Raw genomic sequence first — 14,635 nt, 5'->3', positions numbered from 1 at the left:
GTTCTGGAGCCATACTGGGAATTAATTAATCGATCTGTGATTTGTCACTGAATTTGAGAGAGGGCACTAATTTCTGAACTTTTGACACCAACTGTGAATTCAAAACTGTCTTTTCGTGTAGGCTTACATGGCCTTTTTACGTGTATGTAAATTTATGCTAATGACTTTGGAAATTGCTTTGGAAATGGTTTTGGAAATTGCCTCGTAACATTCCTGTTACAGCTCACAATTCGCTTTCTGCACGTCATGTTTGATTGAACCTGATTATATCCCCAAGCTTGTTTGTTGCACCTAACAAACACTGTTGCCCTTTCAGAGTTATTCCATTGATTGACTCCTTTCGAGTGCAAGCAACAAATGGTTGTGTTGCTTCTGATTTCGAAATATGGCTGTCTGCATGACGGGCAACAACATAAGTGCTCTGGATGGCTTTCATCATGCATCTATAAGATATCTGTAACTTTCAGGATTGGTTAAAGGAAGAACTGAAGGATGCTGTAAGAGTCATTAGTAGCTTGTTTTTTACATTATTTTACTATAAACTTGCAATGTTGACAAGCTCTTGCTCAGTGTGCATGTTGTCATGTACAGGTCCCTGCAGTATCCAAGGAAACCATTTTGCACTAAAAGATAATTTTTTGGTTATTTGTTTGCTGAAGTTGAAAATGATTAATGGGTACTTACGCCAAGACGAAAATTATAAAACAGCAAAACGTGAGCTTATTGCTCATTATTGAGAAGTAATCATTAACTGAATGCTCGAACCTTGTTTGCTTTCACCCTAAATGGGCCTTTACAGTCTCGACAAGTTGCTACTAAGCAAGCAAACGCACACATGGCCACACGCAGCCTCACTGAGCTTGCTCAGTACGCACATAAGCACGCACAGCTTCGGCAAGCCCCCTCTCAGCACGCAGATGTCCACGTACAGAGAGTTCTCCACGAGAGTCCACGATTTTTTACACGCAAAGAGTGTGCGTGAACGTCTATCAGCTCACAGTACGCGCATATGTACACACAGGACGCACAGAATGCGTACAGGTAACGCACAATTTCTGCGCATTTGTGTGCAAAATGAACGTGATCGTACAAAAATCACTGTTCTCGTGCAAACTCACGCAGAGTTTTTTCAATAGGGTAGCATTTAATGCTTACGCATTCGCACCACTTAGGGAGACCTAAGTTCTCTTAGTGTTTTCCCTCTATTCTGGTACCTGGTCACCCGTGGTGCACCGCCAATGGGAGAACGCTCACATGTGCAGACGGCAACAGTCTATGTTCGGTGGCGCGCGCGGGTGGCGTTAGTTCGCGGAGGGCAACTTTCACGTAGTGTCCACTCTTTATAAAAGAAATCGAAAGGTCATGATCCTTGACCGTCTGGAACACGTAAGTTTTGTCGAACACAGCGTTTACAAATTGTCATTTTGTAGCAGACGCGCTCAATTTCTTTAACCTGCTATCGCCTGCATTTTGATTCCATCATGCCTTTTATTTCTGTCACTGTATAATTGTAATAGAGCATACTATAACTACTTTAGCTTTTTTTTTCACGCATGAAAAAGATGTAGCCCAAAAGTAGCCACATAGCCAAAACGAAATTTCTGACGCCAACTCGGACAAAAAGTAGCCCAATTTGGCTATTAATAGCCCAATCTGGCAACCCTGGATGCCGTGGATGCCGCGAAACGCATGAGGCTGCGAAGAGAAAGGGGCGAACAGAATGCAGACGGCCCGCGGGTCTGCAATCGTTCTGCGCATGCTCCGAAGAGAGCTGGCGACGGCGCACACGGCCGAAGTACACAGGGGTTCGCATCTCGTCTGGCGCAGCGGAAGCGGTGTAGCGTGACACCGCGAGCGACGCTTGCCAGCGCGCCGAGTTCGTCAGAAACCAGGTGCAACCGGCGCGAAGGACGTACTACGTGGTGAACAATGGCTCACACAAGCTCGCAGTACACGCTGGTCGGGTTCTCCCCGGAGCTCGACTGGAGGCCCCTGACTTTCCTCAAGCCTATACCAGCCTGCCGTGTATGCAGTGCCTGCGGTCTGGTCCGGAAGAGGACCGCCTTGCTGCCCTGCGTGCACGTGCTGTGCTAGTGTTGCTACGGCCATTGCAGCCAGGACGGGTCGAACGAGTGCCCTCTGGACGGCAACCACTTCGAGGAGGAGGACGTCGGTCTGTTGGACTTCTCCGATCACGATCTGCTGAGAAGGGAGGTAATTACGAGGATGGCCTTCTTTTTGTTTCTTTTCGTTTGTGCCTTGCGATTTGACGCACAGTGTTTCCTCGCATGTTTACACATTTCAAATTTGTCGGTGGACAGAATAAAAGCGTGATGCAGTGAAAGAGCCCTGTAAAATATTAATATTGTTGCGGAGCCCCTTTATCGGCGTACGTACTGTGCCGGTGGGAAGGAATGGTATCTGCAATATAAAGCCGCCGGTGCGGCTCAGTGGTTATGGCGCCCGGCTGCTGACCCGTAGAACGCGGGTTCGATACCGGCCACGGAGGTCGGATTTCAATGGAGGCGGAATTCTAGAGGCCCGTGTTCTGTGCGATGTCAGTGCACGTTCATACGTGCACGTCAGTGCACGTATGTAATGAAAGACGTTAAAGAACCCCAGATGGTCATATTTGCGGAGGTCTCCACTATATCGCCCCACATAGCCTCAGTCGCTTTGGGAGTTTTAACCCCAATAAACCGTGTCTGTAAATTAATGAGGCCGCCTACAGCTTAAAAATATGAAATCCAAGGCATCTTTTGCAGTATCTCAGCTGAAAGAATATATCTTCCGCTACGCTAACTTCAGGGCCCTGTAGAGCCGCTGTGAGAGGTACGTTGCACTGACCAGCCTTATGTGGTGACAGGAAAACTTCGCCTCATTCTCCGCTAGTTTCGATTGCTTGAGGTGGTAGGCGTGGCGACTTGGTGAGCTCCGGAAAAAAACCCGGTCGTGTCGAAGTTCTCGTCGTAAACGAGGACGTCTCCGTAATTATTGAAGCATGAAATTGCGGTCTTAGCTGAGGCTGCGCCTCGAATGTTGAGCTGAGAGGTGGTGCCAGTGTGCTTCAATAAAGGGCGCAATTTGTAAATAAGGTGTCTGCAGGCTATAGCTCAGTTTAAACACTGTGTACTCACGCAAGAAACACAGTACAGATATTTCGGAGGATCATCCCCTTTTTACCAATTTACCTCACCACGGGGAGAAGAAGATTTACCCAATAGATTTTGCGTTACTTTATCATGTTTCCGACGTAATCATAGAGACAAAAGCGGAGCCATAGTTATCTGGCACAGCTGGGAGCGTTTAGTGTTTCCATTGTTAGCATGTGACTAAATGTAGGGTGGCGCCTTGCGTTTCAGTCACGTACGGCCGACGTCTTCCTGTTTCTACTGTTGCCGGATGTGCAAAGGCAGCGCATCTTGCTTTGCTTGTACGGAAATAACTCCTCTTAGATTCAAAGTTCGCATGCCGTTCTACCGTGGGTGTCTGAAGCCGCCGGTGTGGAGTTATCCGGCAGCTCCTCGATGCAGCCTAGGATGCAGTGCTGAAGCGTCTCCAAAGCTATCAGGAGCAGACCGTCGTAATCTTCGCTGGACAAAAAAAGTGTGACCTCCCACCTGTTGCCGGGCTGCTCGGTGATAAGTTATGCGCCTTTCTCGAAACCCAGTGTGTAAGTTCCCAGTAACATGCTCGTACTTACCAAAATTTGCGATGAATGGTGAGGCAAACAGTATTTAATCTGCACGACAGCAATGTTTGTCTCTGATTTCCACACAGCAAACTCATCAAAGTACATGATGCATATTCAGTATGCGCAGACAATTTGAGCAGCGATTAATTTCTCAAAATCAATTGAAGGAAGAATAATGAAAAATATTCCACAGCCATCAAAACCCCGCAACCGACCGGATATTTTCGACTTACCCTAGAGAACGTCACAAGTCCCTCGCCACATAGTCGCAACATGTCTCCAAGTGACCTCTGATGTCTCCTTTCAGGTCAAGTGCTGGAACGAAGGCCGTGGCTGCCAGTATACGACCGCTGCTTCGGGGATCGTCCGGCACTTCCAGCTGGAATGCGAACACCACTGCGTCCGCTGTCCCAAGTGCGCGGCCACCGTCCTTTGCAGAGACGTGTGCGCTCATCTCCGGTCGGCCTCTTGCAACACTTCGACACCCGTGGCATCCCAAAGCAAAGTTCCACCGGCTCACGCGGAGGAGGCAGCCTCGTTGACTTCTTCGAGAGGAGCCATTGGAAGGCAGGCGGCAGAAATCGCAGCGTATCTGAGGCCAATGGCTGTTGATATCAGCACGCATGCGGACCGATTAAGCGAAATCTCTCATGGTATAAACACACTAAAGGAGACACTGCGTCAAGAACTGACGTGTTTAAAAGGACAAAGCCACGAGGAAATAACGTCGTCCAACGCGGAACTGAAACAATGTTTTGCGACATGCAGGGATACAGTTACCTCTTGTTTGAAAACTATAAAAGGTGTAGAAAAAAAAACTGAACGATAAATTGAGCGCAACGCGAGACGACTTGTCCCAGATTGCAGCTAGCATTGAACAAGTCAAGGCTGAATTAAAGGACAGCGTTCAAAAAACGTTGCAACCTGTCCACAATGTGCGTGGAGAGAGTGCGCTACAAGAGACGCAGCGCGAGTTTCTTGTAAAAGGAGTGAAATCTCTTCAAGACAAGGCGAGGCAGAAAGGCTGGGCTGAGTATGACAGCGAGAAGGTGTACCTTCGCGGCTACCGCATGTCTCCTGGAGTGTGGTTCTGCCGCTACGGGACATCTGTAATACTGTTCTTCAAGTACACCCTGCACAAGGGCGACATGGACGACGATGTCCAGTGGCCTTTCAATCATAAGGTCAGGATGAGCGTAATTCATCCGAGAGGAAGGGAAGACATTGTGCGGGAATCTAAAGAAGGTCCATCTGACCGACGTAATCAAAAGCTAACAACAGCCACAAACGAGACTCGTTACTGTTTGCCTTTCATTAAACTCCAAGATCTCATGCTTGACTGGCACATAGATAATGACCAGCTTCGGATAAAGCTTGAACTGCTGCCTTGAACCAAGCTTGAGCGCGGACAGGGGCAATCAGTTACAACTTCGTGTTAGTGAAAGCCCTTGTACGCTCCTTTTCTTTCTTCAGTTCTTTATGGATTAACTTCACGTTAGTAAGAAATTCCTCTGAACACCCCGGTATGAAAGCACCTTTCTAACAGCTTTCATTCCAAACCCTGCCAAAAAATAGCTCCTAATTTTACTTTATTTCTTACCCTCAGATATGTCTCCCAAAGTGAAATGTATAAATAACAAAATAAACAAATGTTATTTTCTCTCTGGCTGCGAATGCTCGGTATTTCTCGAAACATTTTCGTAAAACGATAGAAACATTGCCTCCTTTTCTGATTATATTCATTCTCTACGCAAACAAACAAGCCCTGGCCTCATTTGCAATTTATCTGGGAAGTAGAATCTCTCTATTCGCGAGCCGCCGCGGTGGCTGAGTGGTTACGGCGCTCGGCTGCTGACCCGAAAGACGCGGGTTCTATCCCGACCGCGGCAGTCGAATTTCAATGTATCCGAAATTATACAGGCCCGTGTAATGTGCGATGTCAGTGCACGCTAAATAACCCCAGGTGGTTGAAATTTCCGGAGCCCTTCACTACTGCGTTACTCATAGCCTGTTTCGCTTTGGGACGTTAAGCCCCAATAAACCAATAAACCAAACCGTACATCAATCTTTTCGAGAGTAGACCGACACTCTTATTTGAGTTTCTACATTTTATTATATCGATGCGGTGTGTAAATAGCATACGCGAAAAAAGGCAGAAAGGAGGAGGGGAGGGACAGGCGGATCTAGGGCTCTGAAAATTTCGGGAGTGGTCTGACACCGAAACAACCTCCCCCCCCCCCCCCCCCAAGCTACGAACCCGCCTTGTGCTGTGTACTTCTGACAAAGGCTATACATGACAACATACTAGGGAGTGGCGTAATGAAATGCGATACCCAGCCGTTTTCTCAATTTCCAATTCGTGTAAACAAATAACGTTCTAATTCGTATAAAAGACGACGTGTGCTAATTGCTTGACATAAAAATTCAGGGGCACTTTTTCTCTCTAGAGTGCTGCAAGGCGGAAGCGTTTCCTGGCGCAGTTTTTTTTCTTCGTATTTAATTTTTTTATTTTTGTTGCTTTTCCTGTTTTATTATTTTTATTTGTTATCTTTGTTTCTTTTTATTATTTTTCTTTTATTTCATTTATGAAACCCATGCATTCACTAGATGCGCCTTTATTCAAGCTCAAACACTGAGCCTTCGTGGCGGAGTGGTAGCGTCTGCACTTCAAATGCCAAAGGCCCTGGTTCGATTCCTAGTCTCGACACAGTATTTTTTAAAGTAGTGACGTCGAAACGCGGACAAATTTGCTAACATTCCTTGGTCACGACAGTATGGGGCATTAAAGGCTTCCGGCTTAAAATTCGTATCGTGCCTTGTTCCGCGCACCTGTTGTCGGGCAATATCGAATCAGCGGCGAGAGGGGAGGAGGTGGTTGAGTGTGCATCCAGTCGCTGCGTCCATGCGACAAGCATGCGCCATCGCTTCATCCATCCAGGCCCAGCCATACTGATGGAAAGAAAAGCTCTACAGCGTTCACAGGATCTTCCCAGGTGAAGAAAAATTTGTCTGACTCCAGGGTTCAAACCCGTGACAACCACCTCTCCCGGGAAAGTCGCTTTACACCTGAGCTAATCCAGAAGCTTAGCAGGAAGCAGGGCGAGGCGGAGTCGGTTAGCATCTCGCAGTTGGCACAGTGTTAGTCCAGTGATCTAAGGGAAAATTCGCAAGCTGTGAAAGCTGTGTAACTTTCGTTTGTAGCCATGGGTGTCATTAAAGAACAGCACATGCAATATAGCGCACAAAAGCAACACATCCACCAAACAGCGCAGCGAAAAAACAGCATTTCCATATTGCTCATTCTTCCGCAATATGGAAAGCGCGCTCCGTGGTCTGCGATGGGCAGGCAACCGACAGGCAGTTCAGCAATTCAGACGGAGTTTTCACCGAATCATCACACAGACAAAACAAGAAATGAAGCGGAAGCGCAGTGAAGTCTCGCATTTTAAAGTGCTTTTCTTTTTTTTTTTATTTCTACCATTGTACAGCCCGTCGACTGAGCGGCGGCCAATCACTTGCGCACAGTCAGCGCCCACGTTTCGTTCGTTTGAAACAGGCTTCCAAAAGAAAAAAAGAAATAAACCTGGTTTGGTTATCTAGTAACGCTCTCTACAGCTTAACGAAATGCGCCTGACCCTATAGTGAATATAAGAATAAGTGATTTCACCCAGCTCCGCTGCACGGCTTTTTTCAATTCCTGGTTCAAGTTACGTCAACACCCCGTATGCATGCAAAAGCAGGGAGGCTGACTTCGAAACAAAAAACAGTGATTTTAATCTCGTTACTGTCACATCTTAACGGCGCTATATCTCGACGCTTGGTTTTTCACTCGTCCACTATAATCAGCTCAGTCAGTCGCGATTGTCGCTTCACAGCCGCCGACCGCCAACACTTCGGCCCATTAATTCTCAGCCACTGAAAACGTCCTATAAGAATTATGAATTTCCCAGACTTCGTCAATAATGGCCTCCTGTTCGCAAAAATGTAAAAAAAAACCTTTGAGATTCATTAAGGAAACATTGATTGCATTCTAGTTTATTTGGGCTCGTTTTTATAACTGACAGTCTAATGACCACAACACCTTGTGTCAGCACGCAGGCGCATACAGAAATTCAAGTGCGAAATTCAAAACTGCTCTATCATCTTTGAATGCAGCATTACGACCGCATAAATGATGGGCTTTTTTTAGTTAGGGCTAGCTTTTGCACGAATTTATCTTTTCGCGGGCTTCCTGCATATCCGGCAGCTTATACTTTGACCTTGCGTTGATAAATAATGTGGAGAAGAGCGTTACTTGAAGTGTGCTAGCATCTCCGTTAGATATGAGGGCAAAAATTAATACTATTCACATTTTTGCGTCCTTTATCATGCATGCAACGTCGGTCGGTAATTGATAAAGCAGGTGGAAAAAGAATAGCTATATACGACAGGCACAGTTAACCGATTGGCCGTTTCACATTTGAGGAAAACTGGGAGCGCGTGGCCGCCGATAGCAGCAGAGCATCAGCGGCAACGGCGCATGCGCAGTAAGGACGACCGGCTGCTCATTCCGCGAATGCGCCTGGTGCCGCCCGTTCTCGCCGGCATTCACAGTTTGGCTCTCATGGTGAAACAGCTCGATACGTCGCCAACAATGCCTCCTGCAAGCCTGCAGTGCACGCTGGTCGGGTTCTCCCCGGAGCCCGATTGGAGGCCCCTGACATTCCTCAAGCCCATTCAGGCCAACCGAGTGTGCAGTGCATGCGGGCTGGTCTGCAGAAGGACGGTGTTGCTGCCCTGCATGCACGCGCTATGCGAGGCTTGCAACGAGCAGTGCTGCCAGAACGGCTCGCACCAGTGTCCGCTGGACGGATGCGAGTACGAGGAGGGTGACGTCACCCTCATGGACTTCCCTGCTGACGTCCTGCTTAGGAGAGAGGTAAGCGATGATATAAAAGAGCTTCTGGAGCCCCCTTTCTTCGTTTCTTTTCGCTTGTTGCTTGCCGCGCAGTGAGTTTCAAACACGTCCGTGCCTTCGCATCCAGCGGAAGAAAGAACGTCAGTGGAATGCAAAGAAAGAACCCTGTAAAAAATCGCTTTTGTTCCATAGCCCTTTTATCAGCTTAAGGTTCACGTGTATAAGAATTGTATCCGTAAAATAATTAGGTCGCCATCAGGTTATGAATTCCAACTCCTAGGCGTCTTATGTAGCGTTTTGTTTGGAAAATATAGCGTGTAAATATAGCACAGAGCGCGTAAATTCGCTCTGTGTGATTTGTTTCCACTTAAAAGCCCAAATATGAATATGGTGAGAGCAAACTTCTTCTAAGCCTCCGCTGCTTTCGAGTGCTGGAGATCGTATGCGTGGTGCATAGGTGAAGACCGAATCAAACCGTCCGCCTTGAAAGTTTCGTAAACTGCGGGCATTTCTAAATCATTGAAGCACAGCATTCAGCATTTTTCTGAGGCCGTGTCTAGAACTTCGACCTGAGGGACATTGCCAGCGTGTTTAAAGGGCGGGTGTAATTTGTTAATACATTTTCAGGCTAAAGCTCGGTTTACGTGATGTTTATATTCTGGCAAACGATACGACGACCGTTCAGAGGAACATCCCCTTTTTACCAGCTTCCCTTTTCTAGACTTTCTTGTTTTATTTTTTAGTAAACAGTTTTTTTGTTACTTTACCAGGTTTCCATCGTAATCAGATAGCCGAATGCGGAACCTTAGTTATCGAGCATGTTTGGTATGAGATTAAAGTAGCGTGGAGCCTTGCGTTTTAGTGGCGCGCACGACGTCTGTTTCTGCCTTCGTCCTGTGTACAGACACGCGTATCTTGTTTTGTTTTTTTTGCCGTGACAAAACCTCTAATTTAGATTTAAAGTTCGTATGCCGCCTTGAAGTGGGTGTCAGTAGCCGCCGCTGCGCACTTGTTCACCAGTGTTTCGACAAACCATCAGAATTGCGGTGCTTGAGCGCTGCCAACGCTATCAGGGCCTGGCCGTCGTATATTCCGAAGAATAAACAAAAAATGGTAGCGTTTTATTGTAGCTAAACTGTATACGTGCGAAAGCACGTGCTTAGCCTGGTTGGCTCATGGTTTTCCTCTCCAGGGTCGTTGGCACATCTGGCAACAATATTAGGCTACGATTAAGCTCTGATCGAGATTCACATAATCTTATCTTCTGTTGGCGCCGAGATAGAAGTTGATGAGATAGAAGTCCTGCACAGCGAGTTGAGTTTATTAAGATTTTAGTTCTCAGTACAGAAAACTAAGGGCCGGGAACAAAAGGTACAAAACCTGTACCTGGCTGGGTCCCCTGACCCCATAACAAAGTTGGTAGCGATGCACTCCGAATAAACAAATCATAAACTAACGAAGAAAAACGAACAAAGCACTTTGAGCGAAAACAATTTAACGTGATATTTGAAATTGTGCACAACACTCGTGCCAATATTTAAACAAAATAAAAACTGTTTTAGCAAAACCCTGTGCAGAAACCATCAGAAAAATACAGAATCCATCAGGAGAGACACTTATAATCAATAATGTACAACAAATAAGTATGATGAACATAAATCAAATATAGTCCATTCCACTCAAAAGCAGCCACTCGAAAAGAAAGTACACATTACAGAAATTCACAAAAACCGTGAACCCAACTACAACCACACAATGAAAATTTCGCGCAAAAATCTTTTCAGTGTATGAATAGAAGGATAATTGATAGCTTCAGCTAACACCGCGTTCTCGCTTAAAGCGTTGGGAATAAGGTATTTCATACTTTGTAATCCATAATTTGTTCGTAAACGCGGTAACATGTAATTTATTTTCCTGAAGCAAAAGCTGTCAATTTTCATGATATATGTATTATCAAAGCTGTGAGAATTTTGTTTCCTTTGGGTGTATATGTAGAGTGCAAGTTTGTATAAATAGAGCTGTTCAAGATAAAAAATCCCATGTTTCTTGAAAAAAGGCCTTGTGCTCTCATTATAATTTAAGCTTTCCAGAGCCCTAATGGCTTTCTTTTGCATGATTGTTAACATTTGCAATTTATCTCTAGTTGTTTTCCCCCAGATCAAAAGACAGTAAGTTAAGTGTGATTGCATGATTGCATAATATGTATTTATTCTGTACCTATAGTTGGAATCAGGTTCTTCACCCTCCGTAGTGCTCCAACTACTTTCGACGTATTTAATTTCAAATGACTTACATGCTCATTCCAGCTCAAACTCTTCAAAGTGGGGCCGCCGCGGTGGCTCAGTGGCTATGGTGCTCGGCTGCTGTCCCGAAAGACGCGGGTTCGATCCCGGCCGCGGCGGTTGAATTTCTTTGGAGGAGAAATTCGAGGCCCGTGTACTGTGCGATGTCAGTGCACGTTAAAGAACCCCAGGTGGTCGAAATTTCCGGAGCCTTCCACTACGGCGTCTCTCATAGCCTTAGTCGCTTTGGGACGTTAAACCCCATAAACAAACCAACCATCTTCAAAGTGGATACCGATGAATTTAATGGTTTTTGTTTTCTGCAAACTTTCAGTGTGGAAGGTGACATTAATCTCGTAATTAATAGGTGTGTTTCTTGCTCTGAATAGGATATATTTTGTTTTCTTGATGTTGTGGGGACGCCTTCGTCCCCAGCGTTTTAACGCACTAGTTCCCTGTGGTTAGCTTCCCCGCGACGCACTCCCTTTAGTTGGGTTAACTAACAGGTGAGGGTGCTAGGGTCGCAGCGACACGAGCGCCACAGATGGTGTGTTTTGCCGCTCGCGCGCGGGGGAAGCTGGCTCTTCTCCTTGGGTCCGGGGACGCAAGCGGACGTTTCCGCGCGCCGCTCCGCTCTCTGCCGCGGGCGTCTCGTGGTTGGAACTTACTCCCGCCAGCCCGTCCCATCGGGCCTCGGAGCTTCCCTTTGCCCTAGCGTGGGCGAACGTTCGCTCATAACCGTGCTGGTGAGTCGGACATCCTCGATTCCTCAGTGTATTTTGTTGCTAGCTGGCGTTATTGTTGTTATAGCAATAAATGCCTTGTTTGTGTCAGCCAGTGTGTCGTTCCTTTGTTCCCGCAGAGCAAGGCCCGCCGTGGTCGGCGTGCGCTCGGTAGCGCTCGCGACCACGGGGTGGGGTCCGCGCGGTTTTGAACTGTGTCAGCCGCGGTTAACAGGCGAGAACGTATTTATCTCCCCTTCATTGCTAATAAGCCAGTTCGATAAGTTACATAGCCAAGTGCTGGCTGCTTCTTCTATTTCTTTCAATTTTGACCCGGAAAAAAAAGCATTTGTATCATCAGCATACAAGAGTATGTATTGAGTGAAAGGAATATTTTCAATATCATTAATAAAGAACAAAAAGAGAAGCGGACCTAAGATTGACCCTTGTGGTACACCCTTATTTATAGTTCTCAATTCGGACACATAATCACTCAGTTTAACGAACTGCTTTCGATTACTTAAGTAGCTTTGAATTGAGTTATTGGCATGTCCCCGAATTCCATAAGCATTTAGTTTTTCGATTAGTATGCGATGGTTTACCGAATCAAACGCTTTCCTTAAGTCGAGGAAGATACCAACTGTAAAAAGCTTTTGTTCGATATTCTCGATTATCTTCTCTTTAATCTGAATTAGTGCTGTTTCAGTCGACTTATTTTTGCAAAAGCCAAACTGTTTGGGAGAGATTAAATGAATATCAGTTGCATATACAGCAAGTCGTTTATGTATAAGGCATTCCAATATTTTCGCAAAAACACTTAATAGCGATATGGGTCGGTAGTTGTTAAGATCGTCTTTTGAGCCGCCTTTATGTATCACTGTTACCCGTGCGATTTTAAGCTCATCTGGAAAAAGTCCACTGCGCAGGATACTATTGTATATATGGGCAAGCGGGGAGGCTACAGTTGAGGCTACTGACTTGATTGGCAGTGGCTTAATATCGTCAGGAGCTGGAGCACTATTGCTCTTCAAAGAATGAATAACTCGTTTGATCTCGCCTTCATCAGTAGGGTGTAAAAAAAGTGTGCCTTGTGTACAAGTATTAATGTAAGTGACTGGATCTAAATCTGATCTATCCCGCATCTGGTCCATCGCAACTGTCAAAAATGTCTATTAAATCTTTCACAAAGTTCAACACCACACAGTGTTTCACCCTGCGTGTTTAACTTCGAGAGACAAGTGAATTCAGGTGTCATATTGGTGACTTCGTTGTAGACCTTCCAAAATTTTCGAGGTTGATCCGCGCTGTGAAATTTACAGTTGTAATACTCACGTTTAGCTTTCCTTAGTTCTGCATTAACTTTGTTGCGATATATTTTAAACTCCTTAAATTTTAATTCATCTTTGTGTTTCAGCCAGTCCTCAAACAATTTATTTCTTTGTTTTATCTTACAGCGCGGGGCACATCGATGGCTTTCGAGCCCTTTTATGTTTTTTTCCAAAAATACACTGGTACTGCCTTTGAGTAGAGCTCTTTGATCTTAGAGTAGAATAGATTGAAACTAATGTTTGAATCTTGCTCGTTAACAATCTAAGACCAGTCGACCTCCTGAACTAATTCTCTAAAAGCTTGCAAGGTATCATCATTAATCTTTGTCGTTTTAAACTGTGTTTCATTAACTTTCATAGAGGAAAGCTCTTGTAAAATACAAGAGCCAGGTGATCACTAATATCTCCCGCAAGGACCCCAGAAACAATTAGGCCCGAAACGAGATTAGTGAAGCAGATATCAATCAGAGTTTCCGATGTTGCAGCAACACGTGCGGCACTGCCTATACGATTTTCATAACCATAACAAAGCATCATAGTATAGAATTCATTTTGTCACTACTAACGCTTTGCAGATCAATGTTAAAGGTGCACTGAAGAGGAATCTGAACTCGTCTTTTTGCCGCGGGAACTCGATCTACACGTTCCTAGAATTCTTATAAACTGCGACTGATTGCCCTGTGTGGCCGATTTCCCTAATTAAATCGAAATAACGCCCGGCTCCTGCCTTTTTTTTTTTTAATTCTGCCTCGTACGGTGGGCGGACTCGACCAACGCGGGGAGTGCCTCTCAGCTAGCTCCGTGGAGGCTTTGCTTTCGCTTCATTTTGTTTTTTAGGTTTCCGTGAATAAATAGTTTCATTTGCAGATAATATAACCGCAAAATAAGCCCGCAGAAATAAAAATTCGCGCGGACTATTTGCTTCTACGGACTACTACGTATTACTCCGCCGATGGCAGAGCGGCAAGCCGCCACGGGACTGGGTGAAAGCCACTCCCCGCGTTGGTCGACTCCGCCCACCGTACGAGGCAGAATTCCAAAAAAAAAAGGCGGGAGCCGGGCGTTAATTTGATTTAATTGCGGAAATCGGCCACACAGGGCAATAAATCGAAGTTTCTAAGAATGCTCGGAACGTGTAGATTGAGTTCCCGCGGCAAAAAGACGAGTTCAGATTCCTCTTCAGTGCACCTTTAATATCCCCAACAGCTATTCAAAATAAACCAGAAACTGACAACTGCGTTAATACTCCATCAAAGTATTCAAGGAAATCCTTTGTTTTGCCCGAAGGAGGTCTATATACAACAATAATAACGGTATATCTACAAGCTGCTGTCAGTATTTTAAAATCATTGGTCATAACACAAATGCCATGTAGTAAACTGCAATTTAAACCAACTTTCGTGTATAAAGAAACCCCACCACCTCTTTTTCCAGAGCGAAATAAACCCATGTGGTTGTAACCGTCAAAATGATAAACTTCAGATTGATTCATATACCAAGTTTCCGTGAAGCAAAGTACATTAAATTCCCAAGAGAGCTCTTCTAGATACAATGCTAATTGGTCTCCCTTCTTTCGGAGACTGCGGGTGTTCAAGTGAAACAAAGATAGTGATCTACGCACCCAGGCATTCTTTAAGATGTCTTCCTTAAAGCTATTAGAATCACACATCCTTCCATTCATGGCGTGAGGTCAAGCGACACAACGTGTACAT

At 45.5% G+C, this 14,635-nt stretch overlaps 1 pseudogene across 1 annotated transcript; it reads left to right on the top strand.

The window, feature by feature from the left end:
- The first annotated feature begins 1,599 nt into the window (after nucleotides 1–1,599).
- LOC149329705 (uncharacterized) lies at nucleotides 1,600–5,296 on the top strand (annotated as a pseudogene). Its single transcript, XR_016285597.1, has 2 exons — nucleotides 1,600–2,214; nucleotides 4,002–5,296. The product of XR_016285597.1 is annotated as an uncharacterized LOC149329705 (transcript).
- The last annotated feature ends 9,339 nt before the right edge of the window (nucleotides 5,297–14,635 follow it).

Source organism: Amblyomma mixtum, chromosome 9 (assembly GCF_055824585.1).
Source record: "Amblyomma mixtum isolate Tamu chromosome 9, ASM5582458v1, whole genome shotgun sequence".
Lineage (NCBI taxonomy): Eukaryota > Metazoa > Arthropoda > Arachnida > Ixodida > Ixodidae > Amblyomma > Amblyomma mixtum.
The sequence above is the reverse complement of the archived record's forward strand: the minus strand, read 5'-3'. Positions and strand labels throughout refer to the sequence as shown.